Here is a 12,524-nt window from a genome sequence, read left to right as displayed (position 1 = left end):
GAACCCGCCTTGCAATGCCGAAGACAACACTGCGCGCCGGACTCATCGTCATTGAACCTGGTTCAGGGGCTACTGAGGGAGTCCTGGATTAGGGGGTCTTCGGACAGCCGGACTATATCCTTTGGCCGGACTGTTGGACTATGAAGATACAAGATTGAAGACTTCGTCTCGTGTCCGGATGGGACTCTACTTGGCGTGGAAGGCAAGTTAGGCAATACGGATATGTATATCTCCTCCTTTGTAACCGACCTTGTGTAACCCTAGCCCCCTCTGGTGTCTATATAAATCGAAGGGTTTTAGTCCATAGGACAACATACAATCATACCATAGGCTAGCTTCTAGGGTTTAGCCTCTCCGATCTCGTGGTAGATCAACTCTTGTAATACTCATATCATCAAGAATAAATCAAGCAGGACATAGGGTTTTACCTCCATCAAGAGGGCCCAAACCTGGATAAAACATCGTGTCCCCTGCCTCCTGTTACCATCTGCCTTAGACGCACAGTTCGGGACCCCCTACCCGAGATCTGCCGGTTTTGACACCGACAGCGGTATTGTTTGATGAAGTGGACCAGACCGACATTACATGACCGTGTTCATGAGACTGGTTCTATCGACGTGCTTCGCACACAGGTGGCTAGTGGGTGCCTGTTTCTCCAGCTTTAGTTGAATCGAGTGTGACTATGTCGGGTCCTTGTTGAATGTTAAAACAGCACACTTGACGAAAAATCGTTGTGGTTTTGATGAGTAGGTAAGAACGGTTCTTGCTAGAAGCCCGTAGCAGCCACGTAAAACTTGCAACAACAAAGTAGAGGACGTCTAACTTGTTTTTGCAGGGCTTGCTGTGATGTGATATGGTCAAGAAGTGATGATATATAAATTGTTGTATGAGATGATCATGTTTTATAACAGTTATCGGCAACTGGCAGGAGCCATATGGTTGTCGCTTTATTATATGAAATGCAATCGCCATGCAATTGCTCTACTTTATCACTAAGCGGTAGCGATAGTCGTAGAAGCAATAGTTGGCGAGACGACAGCGGTGCTTCGATGGAGATCAAGGTGTCAAGCCGGTGACGATGGTGATCATGTCGGTGCTTTGGACATGGAGATCAAAGGCACAAGATGATGATGGCCATATCATATCACTTATGTTGATTGCATGTGATGTTTATCCTTTATGCATCTTATTTTGCTTAGTACGGCAGTATGATAACCCACAAGTATAGGGGATCACAACAGTTTTCGAGGGTAAAGTATTCAACCCAAATTTATTGATTCGACACAAGGGGAGCCCAAGAATACTCTCAAGTATTAGCAGCTGAGTTGTCAATTCAACCACACCTGGAAACTTAATATCTGCAGCAAAGTGTTTAGTAGCAAGGTAATATGATAGTAGTGATAACGGTAACAAAAGGTAATGGTAGTAAAAGCAATGTTTTTGGTATTTTGTAGTGATGATAGCAATAGCAACGGGAAAGTAAATAAGCGAAGAACAATATATGGAAAGCTCGTAGGCAATGGATCAGTGATGGAGAATTATGCTGGATGCGGTTCATCATGTAACAGTCATAACCTAGGGTGACATAGAACTAGCTCAAGTTCATTGATATAATGTAGGCATGTATTCCGAATATAGTCATACGTGCTTATGGAAAAGAACTTGCATGACACCTTTTGTCCTACCCTCCCGTGGCAGCGGGGTCCTTATGGAAACTAAGGGATATTAAGGCCTCCTTTTAATAGAGAACCGGAACAAAGCATTAACACATAGTGAATACATGAACTCCTCAAACTACGGTCATCACCAGTAAGTATCCCGATTATTGTCACTTCGGGGTTAACGGATCATAACACATAATAGGTGACTATAGACTTGCAAGATAGGATCAAGAACACTCATATATTGATGAAAACATAATAGGTTCAGATCTGAAATCATGGCACTCGGGCCCTAGTGACAAGCATTAAGCATAGCAAAGTCATAGCAACATCAATCTTAGAACATAGTGGACACTAGGGATCAAACCATAACAAAACTAACTTGATTACATGATAGATCCCATCCAACCCATTATCGTCCAACAAGCCTATGATGGAATTACTCACGCACGGTGGTGAGCATCATGAAATTGGTGATGGAGGATGGTTGATGATGACGATGGCGACGGATTCCCCTCTTCGAAGCCCCAAACGGACTCCAGATCAGCCCTCCCGAGAGGTTTTAGGGCTTGGCGGTGGCTCCATATCGTAAAACGCGATGAATTCTTCTCTTTGGTTTTTTCTCCCCGAAACTCAATATATGGAGGTGGAGTTGGAGTCGAAGAGGCAACAGGGGGCCCATGAGGTAGGGGGCGCGCCCTAGGGGGGCAGGCGCGCCCCCCACCCTCGTGGAGAGACCGTGTGCCCCCTGGCCTTCATCTTTGGCAGGTATTTTTCTTATTTTTTGAAAAGTGGCTCCGTGAAGTTTTAGGTCATTCCGAGAACGTTTGCTCCTGCACATAAATAACACCATGGTAATTCTGCTGAAAACAACGTCAGTCCGGGTTAGTTCCATTCAAATCATGCAAGTTAGAGTCCAAAACAAGGGCAAAAGTGTTTGGAAAAGTAGATACATTGGAGACGTATCAACTCCCCCAAGCTTAAACCTTTGCTTCTCCTCAAGCAATTCAGTTGACAAACTGAAAGTGATAAAGAAAAAAATTTACAAACTCCATTTGCTCTTGTTGTTGTAAATATGTAAAGCCAGCATTCAAGTTTTCAGCAAAGATTATAACTAACCACATTGAAAATAACGCATAGGTCTCAAGTTTACTCATATCAATAGTATAATCAACTAGCGAGCAATAATAATAAATCTCGGATGAAAACACTTTCTCAAAACAATCATGATATGATATAGCAAGGTGGTATCTCGCTAGCCCTTTCTGAGACCGCAAAACATAAATGCAGAGCACCTTTAAAGACAAAGGACTGACTAGACATTGTAATTCATGGTAAAAGAGATCCAGTCAAGTCATACTCAATGTAAACTAACAGTAATGAATGCAAATGGTAGCGGCGCTCTCTAACTGGTGCTTTTTATTAAGAGGATGATGACTCAGCATAAAAGTAAATAGATAGGCCCTTCGCAGAGGGAAGCAGGGATTTGTAGAGGTGCCAGAGCTCGGTTTTGAAACAGAGGTGAATAATATTTTGAGCGGTATACTTTCATTGTCAACATAACAACCAAGAGATGGCGATATCTTCCATGCTACACACATTATAGGCGGTTCCCAAACAGAATGGTAAAGTTTATACCCCCCTTCCACCAACAAGCATCAATCCATGGCTTGCTCGAAACAACGAGTGCCTCCAACTAACAAGAGTCCCAGGGGGAGTTTTGTTTGCAATATTTTGATTTAGTTTGCATAAAGCATGGGACTGGGCATCCCGGTGACCAGCAATTTATCTCGTGAGTGAGGAGAGGAGTCCACTCCTCTTGAGAATAACCCGCCTAACATGGAAGATACAGATAGCCCTAGTTGATACATGAGCTATTAGAGCATACAAAACATGATATTTATTTGAAGGTTTAGAGTTTGGCACATACAAATTTACTTGGTACGGCAGGTAGATACCGTATATAGGTAGGTATAGTGGACTCATATGGAATAACTTTGGGGTTTATGGGATTGGATGCATAAGCAGTATTCCCTCTTAGTACAGGTGAAGGCTAGCAAAAGACTGGGAAGCCACCAGCTAGAGAGCGACAACAGTCATGAACATGCATTAAAATTAATCAACACCGAATGCAAGCATGAGTAGGATATAATCCACCATGAAGATAAATATCGTGAAGGCTATGTTGATTTTGTTTCAACTACATGCGTGAACATGTGCCAAGTCAAGCCACTCGAATCGTTCAAAAGAGGATACCACCCTATCATACCACATCACAACCATTTTAATAGCATGTTGGAACGCAAGGTAAACCATTATAACTCATACCTAATCAAGCATGGCATAAGAAACTATGATCTCTAGTTGTCATTGCAAACATGTTTATTCATAATAGGCTGAATCAGGAACGATGAACTAATCATATTTACAAAAACAAAAGAGGTCGAGTTCATACCAGCCTTTCTTATCTCAGCCAGTCCATCATATAATCATCATTATTGCCTTTCACTTGCACGACCGAACGATGTGAATAATAATAATAGTGCACGTGCATTGGACTAAGCTGGAATCTGCAGGCATTCAATAAACAGGAGAATACAAGGCAATATGGGCTCTTTTGTCAGATCAACAATAATGCATATAAGAGCCACTTCGACAATTTAATTATGGTCTTCTCCTATCAACCCCCAAAGAAAAGAAAAGAAATAAAACTATTTATATGGGAGAGCTCCCAACAAGCAAAAAGAAGAACATGAAATCTTTTTGGGTTTTCTTTTTAATTACTACTACAAGCATGGAAATTAAACTAACTAAAAGCTACAACTAATTTTTTTGGTTTTTCTTAAGGTTTATTAAACACACAAGAAGAAAGCATAAAAAGGAAAGTAAACTAGCATGGATGATACAATGAAAAAGTATGAGCACCGGCATCTAGCAATGAGTGTGTGAACATAAATGTAATGTTGGTGGGAAATATGTACTCCCCCAAGCTTAGGCTTTTGGCCTAAGTTGGTCTATGGCCATGGCTGGCCTGGCGGATATCCATAATAATAGTTGGGGTCGTACTGCGATGAAGAAGAGGAAGACTCCGCTTGCCACTGGCTGACAATCATCTCCGGATCCCACTTATAATTAGACTGCTGTGAAGGATCAATTTGTGGTCCACTTGCCACTGGCTGACAATCATCTCCGGATCCCACTTATAATTAGACTGCCGTTAAGGATCAATTTGTGGTTCCGGCTCTGGCTCCTCAGCTGGTGCAGGGTTCCGGTAGGCGTGAATAGCCTTCAACGGAACAAGGTACGTGCCTATAGATAAATCAAACAAAGAAGGAGCAGGCAGGGTGATAGTCTCAGGATGAAGTTTATTAAAGAACAATTGATATTTAAGCTCTCCTTCCCTATTCTTAACAATAAAATCATGTGCCACCATACTTTTATAATCTAGATAAACACAAGGCAACACTTTTTCTTCCTTCTCATAATGCCTAATAGGTATGTTAAAATGTGCAGCTAGGCGTGAAGCATAGATGCCTCCAAAGATGGGGCCCTTTGTACGGTTCAGACTTAACCGTTTGGCAATAATGCCGCCCATACTAACAGAGTTATCACCATATAAACCATGGAGCAAAATAATAATATCAGGAATACTAAGGTTTCCACAGTTTCCGCGACCAATTAAGCAACAACTAGCAAATAATGCAAAATAACGTAAAACAGGAAAAATGTATGCTAGTGATTCGTGCATCGGAAACCTTCCTTGTTTACCCTATAGTGATAGTGTCAATAAACCCCTCCACATCATCGCGATGTGGTTCTTCTGTCTTGCCCTCAAAAGGTACTAAACAAACCCGACAAAAATCATAAAGTGACATCTCCTTATGCTCATCATATAAATGAAACTCCACCGTAGGTGGTGAGCTCCTAGAATGGAAATGAAAGTTTTGCACAAAGGTATTTGTGAGTAAGAGATATTGATCGCATTGGTCGTGGAGGAAAGCGGTGAGGCCTGCATTTTTAGCCAATTCATGAAAATCTTCATAAATCCCGGCTGCTCTTAAGAAATCATCGGAAGGCCATTCACATGCCCGAACCTCCGTGGTGCGAGGCAAATTATACTTAGGCTTTGGTGCCTTTTCCTTCATGTTTTGGCTCGATGAGCCCCTCAAAAGTCTCCTCACCATTTTTTGAAAAATTCTGAAATGTTTAGTAACTTCAAAATAAAAGTAAACCAAACTCAATAATATTGATATCAACTACTCCTACAAGTGCCTAGGGCCTATATCATGCATCAAAACTACTTTTGACCATATAAATTTGGCATGCAAGCTCAAGAACAGGGTCACCTAAGCAACAAAAATTTGCAATGAATAAAGCACTAGAACAAAAACTAATTGGACCAATGGAGGAGTCACATACCAAAGAACAATCTCCCCAAGCAGTTTTGTGAGAGGTGCTTTGAGCAAGGAGATCGAAAATGGCAGCAAAATGAGCTAGAACTCGTGCTTGAGCTGGATATTCGTGTTTGTGGGAGGAAGATGAAGTGTATGGGTGAAAGGATAAGTGGAGGGGGGCCATCGTGGGCCCACGAGGCAGCGCGCCCAGGGGGGTAGGGCGCGCCCTCCACCCTCGTGGGCAGGTGGTTGACCCCCCTGCTGTGTTCTCAGTGCCAAATATTCTCAAATATTCTAGAAAAAATCATATTTAAATTTCAGGGCATTTGGAGAACTTTTATTTTCGAGGTATTTTAATTTTGGATAATTAGATAATAGACAGAAAAATATTTATTTTATTTTATTTAATATAAATAATAGAAAGTAAAAGTGGGGTACAGAAGGTTGTGCCTTCTAGTTTCATCCTTCTCATGATCATCAAAAGGAATCCACTAACAAGGTTGATCAAGTCTTGTTAACGAACTCATTCCGAATAACATGGAACCGGAGAAATTACGAGTAACACTATGTTACCTCAACGGGGATATGCACATCCCCAATAATTAGAATATCATATTTCTTCTTGACAGTAGGAAGAGGAAATTCAAAACCTCCAAATATAATCGATGGAGTTTTTCCAATAGAATTGATACTGTGAACTTGAGGTTGCTTCCTTGGAAAGTGTACCGTATGAAAAGTGACATTGCCTTTAGTGCAATCAATAACAGTCCCTGCAGTATTCAAAAAGGGTCTTCCAAGAATAATAGACATACTATCGTCCTCGGGAATATCAAGAATAACAAAGTCCGTTAAAATAGTAACATTTGCAACTACAACAGGCACATCCTCACAAACACCGACAGGTATAGCAGTTGATTTATCAGCCATTTGCAAAGATATTTCAGTAGGTGTCAACTTATTCAAATCAAGTCTACGATATAAAGAGAGAGGCATAACACTAATACCGGCTCCAAGATCACATAAAGCAGTTTTAACATAGTTTCTTTTAATAGAGCATGGTATAGTGGGTACTCCTGGATCTCCAAGTTTCTTTGGTATGTGTTTCTCATAGTTTCTTTTAATAGAGCATAGTTTCTTTTAATATAGCATGGTATAGATAAATTCCTCAGGTCTAGCAATTTATTTGAGAATTTTATGAGTTCCAGAAGTATACGTTTGATCCAGATTACTACAGACTGTTCTGTTTTTGACAGATTCTGTTTTTCATGTGTTGTTTACTTATTTTGATGAATCTATGGCTAGTAAAATAGTTTATAAACCATAGAGAAGTTGGAATACAGTAGGTTTAACACCAATATAAATAAAGAATGAGTTCATTACAGTACCTTGAAGTGGTGATTTATTTTCTTATACTAACGGAGCTTATGAGTTTTCTGTTAAGTTTTGTGTTGTGAAGTTTTCAAGTTTTGGGTAAGGATTCGATGGACTATGGAATAAGGAGTGGCAAGAGACTAAGCTTGGGGATGCCCAAGGCACCCTAAGTTAATATTCAAGGATATCCAAGAGCCTAAGCTTGGGGATGCCCCGGAAGGCATCCCCTCTTTCGTCTTCGTTCATCGGTAACTTTACTTGGAGCTATATTTTTATTCACCACATGATATGTGTTTTGCTTGGAGCGTCAATTTATTTTTTGCTTGATGTTATTTAGAAGAATGTTTTGCATCTTTTATTTCAATAAAAGTGGCATTGATAGTCTTCACTATGCCTATGTTACAAGTCTTCATGTTGCTGTTTGAAAACAGAAAGTTTACCGTTGTTGCAATAATTACCTAGAAAAGTCAGAATGTGATAAAATGTTAAGACCTTTTGCATATTAAGATCTGATAAATTTAATACAGTGGGAATTTTCTTTCATAATTTTTGGAGTTAGGGAAGTATGGATCTTGCTGCACTCTTTACAGACTATCCTGTTTAGGCAGATTGCTGTTATGTTTGCATTGTTTGCATATGTTTGCTTCTTTAATGATTCTATTTGAGGATAGGACTATTAAATATGCAGAGGCATTTAGTATGCAATGTTTAATAATAATATTAGTGATTTGCTACAGTAGAGTATGATAAGGTTTTGGCAATGGTTTATACTAACTTATCTCACGAGTCCTTGTTGAGTTTTGTGTGGATGAAGCTTTTGAGATTTAGGGAGACCGTGATATGAGAGGAATTAAGGAGACACAAAAGCTCTAGCTTGGGGATGCCAAAGGCATCCCAAGATAATATTTCAAGAAGTCTCAAGCTTCTAAGCTTGGGGATGCCCCGGCTGGCATCCCACCTTTCTTCTTCAACAACTATCGGTTAGTTTCGGTTGATCCTAAGTTTTTGCTTCTTCACATGATGTTTGATATTCTTAGAATGTCATTTTCTTTTGCTTTGCTTTCTGTTTGAATAAAATACCAAGATCTGAAATTATTAAATGTTAGAGAGTCTTCACATACTTGCATAATTATTCGACTACTCATTGATCTTCACTTATATCTTTCGGAGTAGTTTGTCGTTGCTCTAGTGCTTCACTTATATCCTTTTAGAGCACGGTGGTGGTTTTATTTTGAAGAAATAATTGATCTCTCATGCTTCACTTATATTATTTTGAGAGCCTTTTAGAACAGCATGGTAATTTGCTTTGGTTACGAAACTAGTCCTAATATGATGGGCATCCAAGAGGGATATAATAAAAACTTTCATATAAAGTGCATTGAATACTATGAGAAGTTTGATACTTGATGATTGTTTTGAGATATGAAGATGGTGATATTAGAGTCATGCTATTTGAGTAGTTGTGAATTTGAGAAATACTTGTGTTGAAGTTTGTGATTCCCGTAGCATGCACGTATGGTGAACCGTTATGTGATAAAGTCGGAGCATGATTTATTTATTGGTTGTCTTCCTTATGAGTGGCGATCAGGGACGAGCGATGGTCTTTTCCTACCAACCTATCCCCCTAGGAGCATGCACTTAGTACTTTGTTTCGATAACTAATAGATTTTTGCAATAAGTATGTGAGTTCTTTATGACTAATGTTGAGTCCATGGATTATACGCACTCTCACCCTTCCACCATTGTTAGCCTCTCTAGTACCGTGCAACTTTCGCCGGTACCATAAACCCACCATTTACCTTCCTCAAAACAGCCACCATACCTACCTATTATGGCATTTCCATAGCCATTCCGAGATATATTGCCATGCAAATTTCCACCGTTCCGTTATTATGACACGCTTCATCATTGTCATATTGCTTTGCATGATCATGTAGTTGACATCGTATTTGTGGCAAAGCCACCATTCATAATTCTTTCATACATGTCACTCATGCATCATTGCACATCCCGGTACACCGCCGGAGGCATTCATATAGAGTCATATCTTGTTCTAAATATCGAGTTGTAATTCTTGAGTTGTAAGTAAATAAAAGTGTGATGATCATCATTATTAGAGCATTGTCCCAGTGAGGAAAGGATGATGGAGACTATGATTCCCCCACAAGTCAGGATGAGACTCCGGACAAAAATAAATAAATAAAAGAGGCCAAAGAAGCCCAAATAGAAAAAAAAGAGAAAAGAGGCCACAAAAAAAGAGAGAAGGCTCAAATAAAAAAATGAGAGAAAAAGAGAGAAGGGGCAATGCTACTGTCCTTTTACCACACTTGTGCTTCAAAGTAGCACCATGATCTTCACGATAGAGAGTCTCCTATGTTGTCACTTTCATATACTAGTGGGAATATTTCATTATAGAACTTGGCTTGTATATTCCAATGATGGGCTTCCTCAAAATGCCCTAGGTCTTCGTGAGCAAGCGAGTTGGATGCACACCCACTAGTTTCTTTTGTTGAGATTTCATACATTTATAGCTCTAATGTATCCGTTGCATGGCAATCCCTACTCACTCACACTGATATCTATTGATGGGCATCTCCATAGACCGTTGATACGCCTAGTTGATGTGAGACTATCTTCTCCCTTTTTGTCTTCTTCACAACCACCCTTCTATTCCACCTATAGTGCTATATTCATGGCTCACGCTCATATATTGTGTGAAGATTGAAAACGTTTGAGAACATCAAAAGTATGAAACAATTGCTTGGCTTGTCATCGGGGTTGTGCATGATTTAAATATTTTGTGTGGTGAAGATGGAGCATAGCCAGACTATATGATTTTGTAGGGATAGCTTTCTTTGGCCATGTTATTTTGAGAAGACACGATTGCTTAGTTAGTATGCTTGAAGTATTATTGTTTTCATGTTAATATTAATCTTTTGTCTTGAATCTTATGGATCTGAATATTCTTGCCACAATAAAGAGAACTACATGGATAAATATGTTAGGTAGCATTCCACATCAAAAATCTATTTTTATCATTTACCTACTCGAGGACGAGCAGGAATTAAGCTTGGGGATGCTGATACATCTCCAACATTTCTATAATTTTTTATTGTTCCATGCTATTATATTATCAACCTTGGATGTTTTATATGCATTTATATGCTATTTTATATGGTTTTTGGGACTAACCTATTAACCCAGAGCCCAGTGCCAGTTTTTGTTTTTTTGTGCCTATTTTAGGGTTTCGAAGAAAAGGAAAATCAAACGGAGTCCAATTGACCTGAAACTTCACGGAACTTATTTTTGGACCAGAAGAAACCCAAAAAATTTGGAGTGCACATAAGGGGGTCAACGAGGAAGCCACGAGGCAGGGGGCGCGCCCTCCACCCTCGTGGGCCCCTTGTGGCTCCCCTGACGTACTTCTTCCGCCTATATATCTCCATATACCCTAAAAACATCTAGGAGCACAATAGATCAGGAGTTCCGCCGCCAGAAGCCTCCGTAGCCACCGAAAACCAATCTAGACCCGTTCCGACACCCTGCCGGAGGGGGAATCCCTCTCTGGTGGCCATCTTCATCATCCCGGTGCTCTCCATGACGAGGAGGGAGTAGTTCTCCCTCGGGGCTGAGGGTATGTACCAGTAGCTATGTGTTTGATCTCTCTCTCTCTCTCTCTCTCTCTCTCTCTCTCTCGTGTTCTTGAGGTGATACGATCTTGATGTATCGCGAGCTTTGCTATTATATTTGGATCCTATGATGTTTCTTCCCCCCTCTACTCTCTTGTAATGGATTGAGTTTTCCCCTTGAAGTAATCTTATCGGATTGAGTCTTTAAAGATTTGAGAACACTTGATGTATGTCATGCCGTGCGTATCTGTGGTGACAATGGGATACCACGTGATTCACTTGATGTATGTTTTGGTGATCAACTTGCAGGTTCTGCCCATGAACCTATGCATAGGGGTTGGTAGACGTTTTCATCATGATTCTCCGGTAGAGACTTTGGGCACTCTTTGAGGTCCTATGTGCTGGTTGAATAGATGAATCTGAGATTGTGTGACGCATATCGTATAATCATGCCCACGGATACTTGAGGTGACATTAGAGTATCTAGGTGACATTAGGGTTTTGGTTGATTTGTGTCTTAAGGTGTTATTCTAGTACGAACTCTAGGGCTGTTTGTGACACTTATAGGAATAGCCCAACGGATTGATTGGAAAGAATAACTTTGAGGTGGTTTCGTACCCTACCATAATCTCTTCGTCTGTTCTCCGCTATTAGTGAATTTGGAGTGACTCTTTGTTGCATGTTGAGGGATAGTTATGTGATCCAATTATGATATTATTGTTGAGGGAACTTGCACTAGTGAAAGTATGAACCCTAGGCCTTGTTTACTTTCATGGCAATACCATTTACGCTCACTTTTATCATTAGTTACCTTGCTGTTTTTATAATTTCAGATTACAAGTACCTTTATCTACTATCCATATACCACTTGTATCATCATCTCTTCACCGAACTAGTGCACCTATACAATTTACCATTGTATTGGGTGTGTTGGGGACACAAGAGACTCTTTGTTATTTGGTTGCAGGGTTGCTTGAGAGAGACCATCTTCATCCTACGCCTCTTACGGATTGATAAACCTTAGGTCATCCACTTGAGGGAAATTTGCTACTGTCCTACAAACATCTGCACTTGGAGGCCCAACAACGTCTACAAGAAGAAGGTTGTGTAGTAGACATCGGACACCACGTGATCATCGGGTGTGATAAGCTCTACGTTCACATACAATGGGTGCAAGCCAGTTTTGCACACGCAGAATACTCGGGTTAAACTTGAAGAGACTAGCATATGCAAATATGGCCTCGGAACATTGAGACCGAAAGGTCGAGCGTGAATCATATATTAGATATGATCAACATAGTGATGTTCACCATTGAAAACTACTCCATCTCACGTGATGATCGAACATGGTTTAGTTGATATGGATCACGTGATCACTTAGATGATTAGAGGGATGTCTATCTAAGTGGGAGTTCTTAAGTAATATGATTAATTGAACTTTAATTTATCATGTACTTATTACCTGATAG

This window comes from Triticum dicoccoides, chromosome 2A (genome assembly GCF_002162155.2).
Source record: "Triticum dicoccoides isolate Atlit2015 ecotype Zavitan chromosome 2A, WEW_v2.0, whole genome shotgun sequence".
NCBI lineage: Eukaryota > Viridiplantae > Streptophyta > Magnoliopsida > Poales > Poaceae > Triticum > Triticum dicoccoides.
This window is presented reverse-complemented; position numbering follows the sequence as displayed.